Source organism: Petaurus breviceps, unplaced genomic scaffold (assembly GCF_028583685.1).
Source record: "Petaurus breviceps papuanus isolate PSGF00001 unplaced genomic scaffold, PetGlider_PUasm1.0 90723, whole genome shotgun sequence".
Classification (NCBI taxonomy): domain Eukaryota; kingdom Metazoa; phylum Chordata; class Mammalia; order Diprotodontia; family Petauridae; genus Petaurus; species Petaurus breviceps.
Genome location: NW_027187323.1, coordinates 375,351 through 389,514, shown reverse-complemented (window position 1 = coordinate 389,514; position 14,164 = coordinate 375,351).

The window sequence follows — 14,164 nt, the reverse complement described above, 5'->3', positions numbered from 1 at the left end:
GTTTGATAAACCCCAAGACCCTAGTTTTTGGGATAAGGACTCACTAATTGACAAAAACTGCTGGGAAAACTGGAATATAGTATGGCAGAAACTGGGCATAGACCATTTATGTAACACCATATACCAAAATCAAGTCTAAATGGGTGCATGATCTAGGTATAAAGGTTGATACTGTAAGCAGTGTCAGAAAACAAGGAATAGTTTACCTGTCAGATTTGTGGAGAGGGAAAGACTTTATGACTAAACAAGAGTTAGAGAACATTATAAAATGTAAAATGGATAATTTTGACTACATGAAATTGAAAAGCTTCTGTATAAACAAAGCCAATGTAACCAAGATTAAGAGGGAGGTGGGAAATTGGGAAAGAATCTTTACAACCTATGTCTCTGACAAAGGACTCATTTCTAAAATATACAGAGAATTGAGTCAATAAGAATACAAGTCATTCCCCAATTGATAAATGGTCAAAGGATATGAACAGGCAATTTTCAGAAAAAGAAATTAAAGATATCTATAAGCACATGAAGAAATGCTCTAAATCACTATTGATTAGAGAAATGCAAATCAAAACAACATCTCACCAGTCAAATTGGCTAAGATGACAAAACAGGAAAATGACAAATGCTGGAGAGGATGTGGGCAAATTGGAACACTACTGCATTGCTGGTGGAGTTGTGAACTGATCCAGCCTTTCTGGAGAGCAATCTGGAATTATGCCCAAAGGGCTATAAATACTTTCATATCCTTTGACCCAGCAATACCACCTAGTGGTATGCCAAAGAGATCATAGAAGTGGGAGGAAGACCCATATGTACAAAAATGTTTATAGCAGCTCTTTTTGTGGTAGCAAAGAATTGGAAATTAAGGGGGTGCCCATCAATTGGGGAATGGCTGAACAACTTGTGGTATATGCATGTTATGGAATACTATTGTGCTATAAGAAATGAGGAGCAGGCGGTCTTCATATTTACCTGGAGAGGCTTATACAAACTGATGCTGAGTGAGAAGAGTAGAACCAGGAGAAATCTGTACACAATTACAGACACAACATATGTGTGATGACCAACTTTGATAGACTGGACTCTTCTCAGCAATGCAGTGATATAGGTCAATCCAAAAAGACTCATGATGGAGAGAAATATGTGCATCCAGAGAAAGCACTAGAAAGAACTGAGTTTATATCCAGATGGAAGCAAAATACCTGATCTTTTTCCTTTTCTTGTTTGATTTTATGTCCTCTTTACCATTTTTCATTCCATCTGATATAATCCATCTTTATAACCTGACTAATGTATAATGTTAAAGTATTTACAGATCCTATACTTGACTATATGCTGCCATGGAGGGGAGGGGGACAAAATGTGAAACTCAAGGAATTGTGGAATTGAATCCTGTAAACTAAAAGTACACAAATTAATTTTAAAAATAAAAAATATAAATATGTTTTATATGACTGCATATGTATAACCTATATAAAATTGCTTGCCTTCTCAATGAGGGGTAAAGGGGAGGGAAGAAGAGAATTTGGAATTCAAAAAAATATTTTCAATGAATGTTAAGAATTGTTTTTACATGTAATTGGGGGAAAATAAAATATTAATTTTTTTTTCAAAAGAAATAAAAGTGTGCCAAATCACCAATAATAAATTAAAACAACTGAGGTTTTACCTCATACCTATCATATTGGGAAAGATAACAGAAGGAAAATGACAGTTGTTAAAGGAACTGGAGGAAGACAGAAACACTAATAATGTACTCTTGGTAGAGCTGTGAGTTAGTACAACCATTACTGAAAGCAGCTAAGAAGAATAGACCCTGGGAGGTCAGTCAGCAGGGATGCTTCCCTTCACCTCAGGGGGAAACCACTGGTAATGAGGATTCTATGATGAGAGGACATTGAAGAATAAGTAGCCTTGGCCACCCAGAGTTCCTAGACGTGCCTTACTGCAAGATTGAAGGCGAAAGGAGAAGGGGACAGCAGAGGATAAGCAGATAGATGTGTCACAGAAGAGAGGAACATAAGCGGTTCTGACTTTGGGAGAGTGTAGGATAAAAGGGCTTGTCATGGTTGTCAAGAAGGGCTTGTCAAGGCTATGGTCTATGGGGTCATAAAGAATGGGACAGGATTGAACAAAATAATTGGTTTAATGACTCTTAGAAGTATTTCTTTTTTTTTTTAAGCAATTGGGGTTAAATAACTTGCTCAAGGTTACACAGCCAGTTATTTCTGGGTGTGGTGCTAAGTAGCTGAGCCCAGATTCGATCCCCCAGGTCATCCCAACACTAGGGCCGGTGCTCTTACTTGCTGTGCTACCTGGCCACCCCTAGAAGTATTTCTAGAGGACAGCAAGGACTGAGATTTTATTTTTCCATGAAACAAAGGGCAAAGGTTTCTAGCTGCACAGATCCCTTTTCAGTCTTTTCCCAAAGTGATGTGTATAACAGGTAGAGGCATTCATTATGGGCAAAAAATTCTTCTCACCTCATTTCTAATCTGCCCCCTTTGTAATATGACGAAGTGTATCTCCTATAGGAAGAGTTGACAGGGACCCAGGTAATGTGATAGGGTTACATAACTAAGATAAGGCTTTAGACCAAGGTTTAAAGAAGTAATTAGAAAAAAAGGTGTTGCCTCAAACTACCTTGAATTTATTCTGCATATACTTGTATCCATCCTTCTTTACCCTGCAGCTAACATGGTTCCTGGTATGTTTGTTTTTATCCAGTCATTTCAGTTGTGTCTGACTCTTTTTCTGACTCCATTTGGAGTTTTCTTGGTAAAGATACTGGAGTGGTTTGCCTTGTCCTTTTACAGCTCATTTTACAGATGAGGAAACTGAAGCAAACAGGGGTAAGTGCCTCACCCAGGGTCACACAGCTAGTAATCATCTGAGACTGGATTTGAACTCAGATATTCCTAACTCCAGACCTGTGTAATGGGAATGCAAATTTGGAAGATCTTCCCTGCCCCTAGGCTAAAGTGCACCTGAAGCCTGGGGGGGAGGCTTGTTTTTCAGTAGATACTTCTTGATTGGCCAGTGAGTCAATAAGGTTGTTACATTCTCTGAGCCAGAAGGCTATATAAGCCCTGATGTGTAGCTTTGTTTTGGGGGCTCACTTTGAGAAGTGTTCTGTGATTTGATCTGTATTCTGGGAAGCCGTTGTCCAGAGGCCCCCTCCCCCCCCCTTTGAAAAACCCAGATGTGGAAACCCAGATGTTGACTGGGTATGGATGTAATGGTTGGACAGTTTGGAAAGCTGTCTACTTGATCCGTTAATGTCTTGATAATTCTGCCTGTATACTTTGAAGTTCGGGGTGCTGACCTTTTTCCCCTGACCAAGGTAAACGATATATGTCTGACTGATTAAAGTAAGCTTGTTAACCCCTTTTGAGTTGCTTTCCTTTATCAAAGCAGATCCAAGAACCTGTGTGAGCAGCCACCCTGCTGACGCTGGGGTGCTTGCTGCTACAACCTGGTACTCTATCCCCTTCACCACCTGGCTGTCCATGGTCTAACATATAGCAGGTACTTAATAAATGCTTGTTAAATGACTAATGAAGGGCCAGTTGGTGAATTCAACTTTTGCCCTACTTCCCATTAGTAACTAAAATCTTAGAGAAAGAGAAATAAATCATTAGGCTTCAGACTTAGAGAGAATGGACGGACTTTAAGACTAAAAAAAATTAAAAATAAAGGTTTGGAGCTTTATTAAAGTTTTCACCTTTGACATTCACATCATGATTAAAAACTAGGTACAGTGGCAGCCTTGACTAAGCATGGCTGAGACTGTTTCACTGTAATCAGGACAGTCCTCTCCCTTCCCTTGTCCAATAGAGTAAAAACTGTTGAATGTAATTATTCCATATGCTAAGCATTAGGCCTCACCTCCTTCAACAGGTATTGGAACCTGCCCACCCTCCTTAACTAACATACCCTGAACTGGTATTGACATTGGATCTTCTACAATGACTACCCCCAGTAGCAGCTGGAGAGTCTTGCTTTCTATAGATACATTTCTTTGAGTGGCTAGGACTTCCCTGGGCTGCCAGGCTTTGGGTTCTCTAAAAGTTCTTCTGGAATAAAACTAACTGAATTATCTTCCAAGTACTCTGCAAAATCTGTTAAGAGGGTAGTCAGTTCCTTGACTTGACTGTTGGCCTCAGGACTTGCCTCCTGGTCAGAGGGCATCTGGGCTGCTGCCTCATAGCCTCTCTCCTTCTGGCTGTGGTCAAAAACGTGATCATCTGGTTCTTCTGTCTTATCTTTACCAGCTCTTTGGGTCCTTGAAAAGCACTTTAAATAAACCCTCAGTTCTATGATAGATTGCACCAGATTTTCAAATGCTGCCAGAGTCTCCTTCAGGGTGCCGGAGGCATTCAAGTTGTTTGCTTGGAAAACTCCTGGCTTTTGTGTCCCTGAGGAGGAGGCCTGGGTCATATACTCCAGAGAAAGCCAAAAGATCCTCTGCCCTACTGTACTGTAGGTAACGTTCTCCTGGATGTCATCCTGGTTATCAAAGAGAACTTCAGCTGCTACCGAGGTTGCTGCATCTAACGCTGCTTCTATTGATGCTGCTGTGGCTTCCACTCTTGCGGCTACTTCGGCCAGCCCTCCATGTTCCCGGGTATCTGCGCTACACTCAGGCCTGGGTTCTTCCGCTGCTCCAGCCTGCAATGTCCTCTGCGTTTCCTCTCTGTGGTCAGGAATGCCTTCCCCTACCTCCCTCAACAGCAAGTCCAATTGAACTGAACAAGTTTCCTGCTCTTCAAGGCATGCCAGAAAGGATTTGCTGCTTGTTATAGCCTTCTGAAGAGCTTTCTTAGCCTCCTCCTTGTCCTGTACAACTGAACAGTGTCCTGGACTTGGAGGTCTGGCCGGCCCTTGAGTTGTGGCTGAGGTTATAGGCTGATGACTCTGTTCTGTCTTCTGAGTACTTAGTCTAGGGAATTGGTGCACCTTCAAACAGTGACTGCACACAGGCTGAGGGTTATCTATAAGACCACCTGGATCTGGATCAGTTCTGGGCTTCTTTATTTTGCCCATGGTTGAGAGGTGATAATATGGTGGCTGGCAGAAACTTGAGGGCTCTACGACAGAGTCAAAGGAGGTGGAGGCAAATCTTACAATAGCTCGACACAAATCCTTTAAATTCAACCCTCGACAAGCTATTGCAGGAATTTTCCATGCAGCTTCTGGTGGGAGCATTTGGTGTTCTGGGATTCTACAGCTGTGGAATCTGAAATCGCAGCGTTTGCAGGATTTCCTGGGGACGGCATAGTCACCACTTCTCTGAGGCAAGCTGGATGAAGAAGTGCTAGGTTCTGGAGAAAAAAGTAAAAAGGTTTATTCTTTTTGGGGGAGAGGGGAGAAGGCAAAGCAATTGGGGTTAAGTGACTTGCCCAAGGTCACACAGCTAGAAAGTGTCAAGTGTCTGAGGTCACATTTGAACTCAGTTTCTCCTGACTCCAGGGCCAGTGCTCTATTCATCTTATCACCTAGCTGCCCAAAAAGGTTTATCCTAATCAGGCCTGAGATCCTGCTTGTCTATGGCCTAGCTTGTTTACCCCATTATAGGCTGCTAACAGCTTCCTCATTCAGAGATGAGCCCAGGGCCTCAGTCCCAACCTTATAGGTGCACAGATGAATTTATTAACCAAAAATTTCAGGCCCCAGAGATAGCCCTCTTCCCACTAGAATTCCTCTTGTTTGCAATACCTCCAACATTAATTCAAAGGTTTGATTGCCTTACTGTGTGTTAGGGCTCACGAGGCCTGCCCTTAAGAGGAGGGGAAATAAAATGTCTGCAAGTAGACTATAAGAAAGAACATGATAAATACATAAGGGGAAGAAGAAAGTCAAAACAAAGCCTTTGCTCCATAGTTAGCAAAGAGGTTTATGCTGTCCCTGGGAGAGGAGCCAGTGACATCCTTGTTCCTTTCTTGCATGGAATCTCAGAGTTGGCAGAGCCCTCACGGGCCATTAAATCCATCCTATAACTAAATAAGGATCTTCTTCTACCACATACCAGACAAGTGACCAGTCAGCTCCCAAGGCCACTTTTAAATAGCTCTAGCTGTTGTAAAGAATTCCTTCCTAAAGTCTAAATTATCATCTTTAGACCTTTACGTGCACCTGGAGACAGCTGGAGGCACGATGAATTACAGAGTCGTGGCTTAGATTCAGGAAGGCCTGAGTTCAAATGTGGTCTCAGATACTTGATAGCTGTGTGACCCTGGGCAAGTCATTTAACCTTTGTCTGCCTCAGCTCACTCATCTGTAAAAGAGAGATAATTATACCACCTCGCTCTCAGAGGTGAGAATGAAACAAGATCCTATTTGTAAAGCACTTAGCAGAGTGCCTGGAACACAGTAGGTGATTAATAAATGCTAGGTTCCTTTCTTTACCTACTGCTTCTAGCTATGCCCTCTTTCTTCCCTTATCCTCCATTTAGTCATAAGCAGGAATGTGCTAGCAAATGTCAAATAACTGAATGGTGAGGTGGGGTGGGATGTACACAAAATATATTTTCAAGTTTAGAGTATCATTAACATTTTCTCCATCACTTTAAGTCTAGACAAGAAACAGCAACAAACATAAATTAAGCCCTAATTTTTGGAGTTTGCTGATTTCCAAGGCGGAAATGCTCACACTTAAAATTTAACAATTGGCTCTTGTGATCCCATTGTCACTAATTCTAGTATATCCTTGGTCATTAGAATTTAGAGTTGAACTAAATTCACCTCTGTGTTTCCTCTCCCAAACAGAGATCTCCAGCCTCAGCTCAAAAATGCTGAGTGACAGACAATTCACTGTTTGGTCAAGTAGTGTATTCCACTTAAAGAGAACTCTAATAGGTAGAAAGTTCTTTGGCTCATTGAGCCAAAGCCTGTCCCCACATAACTGCCACCCATTGACCCTAGTTAAAAATTTAAAGTCTTGATCCAAAACCTCTCCAAGACAAAACAACCTTTGTATCTTCCTATGATTTTTTCTACACTTTGTTCAGCTTGTCAGTTTCCTTCTTTTCCCTTTCTCCTCATCTCTTAAACCCTGTGAGATGTTCTCCTTTACTCTAGTTTCTGATGAGTTTATCCTTCTCAATAAGGTAAACCTCTATATGTGTATTCAATCTGTCCTTCATCTTTTCCATTGGAATGGCCCCTCAGTCATCCCCCCCTCTTACTAATGTTTCATCTTTCCCTATCCACTAGTGCCTTTCCTGCTGCCTATTCAAGTCTCCCCTTTCAATCTCCCCCAGAAAAGCTTTAAAGAACCTTACCAATACGCCAATGTCTAGTTTCTTTTGTCAGTGAACTCATTGAAAAAAAAAAATCTGTACACAGTCATTATCTCCACCACCTCACCTCTCTCTTTTAAGCCTTCTCCAATCTGATTTCCTACATAACTACTCTCTTCAGAGTCACTAATGACTTTTTTGTCCTATCTAATGGCCTTTTTCTAAACCTCATTGTTCTTGATTTTTGCCTCATTTAACACTATTGGTCACTTTTCCTACTGGATATTCTTCTCTGAATTTTTTATGACACAATTCTCTGTTCTACTTACCTGATCATTTTTCTCAGCCTCTTTTGCTAAACTCATCCTAAGGGTGTACCCCAGGGCTTTGTCCTGGGTCTCCCTCTCTTTTTCCTGTAAATTCTAGCTTATGGATTTTATCAGCTCCCGTGAGTTTAATGATTAGATAATTTACAGATCCATGTACCCAGCCCAAGTCTCTCTCCAGTACCCCATCACTAACTGTGCACGGGACATTTTGAACGGGATGCCTCATAGGCATCTCAAAAGTCCCAAACAGAACTTAGTATAAAAAACTGACTCCTCTTCTAAGCATCCCTATTTCTGTCAAGGACACACCACCATCCTCTGGTCACCTGGATTCTCTATCTCACTCCATTCTGCACCATCTCTTACCCCACATGTCTAATTGGTTTAACAAATGTCTCTCTCAGGGGAAAATGTACTGCCAGGCATACTTTTAAAGTGTAATCTGCCTTAATAATTTCCTTTATCACTTAAATCTAGTCAATCAAAACAATGTACCTGCCTTCTACTTCAACCTATTGCTTGCAAAAACCTAGGGTAGCAGGGACCACAAGGGGACATCTAGGTTCTAAATGGTCACTTAGTCAAAAAGCATTAAGCACCTAGTGTATGACAGTCTGTTCTAAGCACTGAGGATACAAAAAAGCGCAAAGTTAGTTCCTGACCTCAAGGAGCTCACAGGCTAATGAGGGAGACAGCATGCAGACAACTAATTACCTCTACTATCTCAGGTCAATTAAAAAACATATATTGAATCTTAATTTTCTCTTTTAAAAATTATGAAACTGACAAGCAACAAACATGTTTTTCCCCATGCAATCATCTTCCCCCTCCCCATTCTTTGTATATGAAAGTAGGAATCTATCATTTGCAGCTTTTTAAAAGTTCAGCATTTGTTCTGGGCTCCTCCTCATCCCCTCCCTAACTCAAAGTCACTAATGGGTTTCGTTCTATAGAGACCAGATACTTTCTTAGGTTCTGAGGGTACCCTGTGAGTAGCTACTCCTGCTACAGTAGCTTACAGACCCCAGCTAGTATATTTTTCACGAACAGTCCACCAGTAGAAACAACTAGCTCTTAGCAAGGGCATGTATGAAGAGGATGCAGTAAAAAACTGTAGCTACAAAATATTTACCCCATAAATCTGGGGCACATTCTCCCACAAATACACACAACCTCCATGGTCAGAGTACCAACAAATGTAGAGTACAATTACAATAGTAAGGCACATCTAGGAACTCTAGGTGGCCAAGGCTACTTATTCTTCAATGTCCTCTCATCATGGAATCCTCGTTACCAGTGGTTTCCCCCTGAGATGAAGCATGCCTGCTGACTGACCTCCCAGGGTCTATTCTTCTTAGCTGCTTTCAGTAATGGTTGTACTAACTCACAGCTCTACCAAGAGTACATTATTAGTGTTTCTGTCTTTCTCCAATCCCTTTAACAGCTGTCATTTTCCTTCTGTCATCCTTCCCAACATGATAAGTATGAGGCAGAACCTCAGTTGTTTTAATTTAATTTCCCTTATTATTGGTGATTTGGAGCATTTTGATTTCTTTTGAAAAAATAATATTTTGTTTTTCCCCAATTACATGTAAAAACAATTCTTAACATTTGTTTTAAATAATTTGAGTTCTAAATTCTCTCCTTCCCTCCCCTTTCCCCCTCATTGTGAAGGCAAGCAATTTGATCTAGATTATACATGTGAAGTCATGTAAAACATATTTCCATTTTAGTCATGTTGTAAAAGAAAACACAGATTAAAAAACAAAGAAAAATAAAGAAAGTAAAGAAAAGGTATGCTTCAATCTACATTCAGATTCCATCATCCGGAGACGGATAGCATTTTTCGTAAGTCATTCACAGTTGGTCATCATTATATGCATCAATATTGCTGTTACTGTATACAATATCCCCCTGGTTTTGCTCATTTCATTTCATGTAAGTCTTTCCAGGTAAGAGCATTCTGATCATCATTTCTTATAGCACATTAGTTTTCCATCACAATCATGTACAACTTGTTCAGTCGTTTCCCAATTGATGGGCCTCTCCTCAATTTCCAATTCTTTGCCATCACATAAAGAGCTGCTATAAATAAATACAGGCGGGGGTGGGGTGGGGGTTGGGAACCATGTACAAACAAGGAATGGACAGGATGTTTTGGAGATAATCAACAAAGGGAAGGCGCTAGCATTAAGAAGGATCAGGAAAGGTTTCCTAGAGAAGTTAGGATTTTAGCTGGGATCTAAAGGTAGCCAGGAAGTAGAACTAAGAAAGAGCGTTCCATGCAGAGGTGGAAGATGTCGGGTCCTGTTGGAAGATTAGCAAAGAGGCCAGAGTCACCAGATCACCGAGGGGTCAGAGGGAAGGAGGGTGCAAAAGCCTGGAAAGATGAAGGGAGGAATGCCAGAGGGTTTTAAATTTGATGCTAGAAATAATGAGCCACTGGAGTTTATTGGGGAAAGGGTAACTGGGCTTGGATCCAAGTTTCAGGAAGATCAGCTTGACAGCTGAGTGGAAGATAAAACTGGAGTGGGAAGAGACTTAACGAAAACCCTATCCACTCTCTGAGCCTACTCAAAGCCCATCCCCTCCACAAAGCCTGATCTGATTACTCTATACAAATATTTCCCCTTTCTGAACTCCTACAGAATCCAGCATATGCTTGTCTTGGGGTTATAGTTCATAAATAATGCATGTGGTCAGTCCAAAACCTCAAGTGTGGTCTTTATACAGACAGCTTCAGTCTCAGAGGACTTTCCACAAGATCCAACTTTGATCCGTGTTCCTAGAACAGGGCTTTGGAGCATGCCCAGATCACCTAACATGGAGGCAGCTGCCAAGGGACCTACTTTTGGGAGAAGACAATTTGTGGGTAGGAGCAGCATCTTCCCGTTGGCCTTGTAACTGGAAAAGACTGCATCTTTAAAATTGCCAGATGGACATGTTCTTATACATACTCTCATATTCATTCTCTCTCTCCTCCAGCTTCTCTCCCTTCCTGTTTTCCTCTTTCCCTCTCTCTCTCAGTTTCTGGTGTCCAGAAAGGATAAGGGTCCTGTTCATCCATAGAATAAGCACCATGAACTGAATTGGGTGAGGGGAAGTTTCTCCCACCCCTTTTATCTGTGGCCCCGATAACCAAAATTGGGGTTTTGTTTTTTGGTCAGTTTCATTTGTCCATTTCAGGTCTAGATTCATGCAGTGGAAACCTTAACCTGGAATTGAGTTCTAGTGGCCTTGGATGCAAGATTCCAGGTTAGATGTTGCAGCCAGGTCAACAGAAAGCCCTGAGAAGAACAGGTGCCTGGGACTTGAGCCCAAGAGGAGTTTTGAACTTGGAACTTGGTAGGATTATTCTAAATAGGAACTGAGCTAAACTGTGAACCTTATACCCACTCTTTCGAAGAGACTAAGGGACAAGGGAAGGGGATTTTGCACTCCCCAGGTATCTGGAGAAGGGTAGTTGGATACATTATACCTTTGAAGTAAATATTCCTTTGTAAAAACTAAGTGGTTAAATGGAACTGGGATTCAGAGGACCACTAAAATTTGAGGAGATAACCCTCAGTGAGGGGTTGGAGTAAATGGCAGGGACTAGATACCCCAAAACTCCTTTAAAGGTACCAGAGAATCCTAGGGAAGGGCAAAATATAAGATAACTAGACATCAGACAATATTACAATCTCAGCTATTATCTCTCCTAAGAACAAGAGAATTCAGTTCACATCTAGTCTTTATGAAAAAAGTAAAAAGGAGTCCTTTAACTCCCAGGCAAACTAGTTAATACCTCATTGAATATGTTATTCTACCAAAGAACTGTGGGATAAAAAGACTGAAAGAAATCTAGAAAGTCAAAATAATTCTCGAATTCTCCTTGCCGCTGAAAGGGGAATTTAGGCTCCCCAAGCAGAGGAAAACATTTGAGGTCATCAGAAAATCAACCTATTATCTTCTAGGGAGTACAACCTCATCTGTAGAGTTACAGAATCCTCCAGACCAGAGGTATCAAGTTTGCTGCTGGATGACAAGGAGTCTTCAAAACTTAAGTGCCAGGGAACCAGATTAAAATGTAGTTGTGAAATGCTTAACAAAAATATCAAATATTAAAATACAATATAACATAGACAATGTTAATCTGTGGTTTCCTAAAGTCAATATGTGGTCTACAGGGATCCATTTCTACAATTATCCCTTCCATATCTCCAGAGTTAGGGGTATCATCCCCCCTCCATCTGGAAATCCCCTCAAAATTTTAAAATCCCCTTCCTTCATACCATAGAAGTCTGAATTACTATGGTATTAGAAGACAAAATATGTTCATATCATATAGTACTATACAGATATTTTATGCATTTCTGAGTTTCCAAACTTTTTCTGGGTCATCTGCTGGCCTTCAAGTATCATCTGAGGCTTCCACAAAACTCCAAAAAATTCCTATTTAATTCCTTATGCCAACCTGCAATATATCGAAACAACAATGGGGAAAGTCATGATATGGAAGATAACTGTATTTGAATTTGACACTATTTTGGGGGGGGGCTTCTTGGAGGGCAGTTGGGGGGGTTAAGTGACTTGCCCAAGGTCATATGACTAGATTTTTTTGTTTCGTGTTTGAGGCTGGATTTGAACTCAGGTCCTCCTGATTCCAGGGCCAGTGCTCTATTCACTGTACCACCTGGTCGCCCAAGTTTGACACTTCTACTTTAGGCTCATGGTGTTACCCCTAAAGTTAAATTTCACCCAACAGGGTATTTTTTCATTTGAGGTTGCTTAAAATTCAGCCCCCTTTCCATTGGATCAGCACAGTGCCCAGCACTGTGTCCTTAATAAACACTTGTCGACTTGATCTGTACAGTCTGCTTATCTCACAGCACAGTCAAAGGCCTAAATTTTTACTTCTGTATCGTGACTGGTTTGCTAGTTTCTCCTCAAACTCCAGGGCCATGTGGCCATTGTTATTCTCTTTAGGAGAGCAGAGGCTGGGACACCTGTTCAACCACTGTTCCCATCTCTTGGCTCTTTCTCCAAAGGCCCTGAGGAAACTCCTTCACCACTCTTCAAATGCTTCTTCATGACTAACAGGGTTGGGGCCTAAGGAATCTGTCAGGGATGAGGTAAGGCCATCCTCCCAAACCTGCCCCAATCCTCAGGGGTCCAAGTCTGTTCTCCAGTTGATACCTCCCTCAGCTCTCCAACTCTGCTCAGATCTTTAAGAGGCAGAGTCTGAAGGTAAGGCTCAGCTTCACACCAGCTATGACTCAGTTACCCTCAATGGACCCAGAAGCACCCAAGGCAAGAATACTTTTCATATTCCAACAAGGAGACACAGCTAACCTAAGCTCCCTGAAGGTAAGGACTGAGTCTAGTCATAGTCCCTACATCACTTAGAAAATAATTAAATAAATACGTTGAATAAAAAAGGAGGATATAGAAAAATATAGAGAAAAAAAGCAGAAGGATATAGAAAATGTTTCTTAAGAGTGAGGTATTATTCAACGTATTTATTTAATTATTTTCTAAGACTCACTCTAAACCTAGTCAAAAGAAAATGTCACCCAATTGGCTTTGTATACGCTTTACTCCAAGTTCAGACACAAAACAGATCTTTTTCCAATCCCACTCCCACATACACATTTCCCCCCTTTCTCCCTTCCCTGAATGATGCTAATCTTGCTAACATCCAATTTGAAACATAATACACTGGTCTTCTCCATGAGGTCCAAGGCCCATTCCTAAGGCCTCAGTCATTCTCAAGGAGTCTATTTTAGGGGGCCAAGTGAACTGAATAGGGGAAAAATTACATGTAGATACAGTTGATTTCCTTCGTAATCCTGTGCATTTTTTTTAAAGAGAGAAAGAATTCATAGACTTTTTCACCAGAGTGACAAGAGTCTATGACACAAGAAAGGTTAAGGAGCTTTGCATTAGGGAACGACCTACAACTCACAGACAGAAGGCATTTTTCAGTGGAGGAGGGTTTAGAAGAAAGAAACTTTCTCCAATACTAGCTGCTGTTAAAGAGACATAAGGACCATATAAGTCATAATCAGTCTATTAATTCAATTAATGGGAAGAAATGGACGGGACCATTCTTTTTATGTTCCCCTAGACACCATGGATACAAAGACGACAAAAACAAAAAACAAAACACTTCTTACACCCTTTCACCCCACCTTTCAAGTACACTGTTGTAATTTTTGCTTTACTCTGTATATTTTCATCTAACTTTACCTAGATAGAGGTATTGGGAGATGAGAGAGGCTAGACAAGAAGCCACCAAATGTGGATTACTCCAGGTCTGTCTAATTCATCCAAGAATAGTTCTAGACCTATCTGGACCCCACTGCACTGCTAAAGCCCACTCCCAATTATTCCTCCCCCTCACACGGGTCTTCTCTGGTCCCTAAGTCAATTTAACAAGACCTGGAAATCGCCTTGTTACTGCTTCCCCTGATGCTCCTCTCCCTCTTCCTCCCCTTTGTCCCACTTCTCACTTTCATCATCTTTCTCAAGCCTAGTTTCAGGTCCAGGTTCTGTTGCAGATTTAGGCACATTTCTGGGTTCAGGTCCAGGTTTCTTTTCAGATTTGGGCAC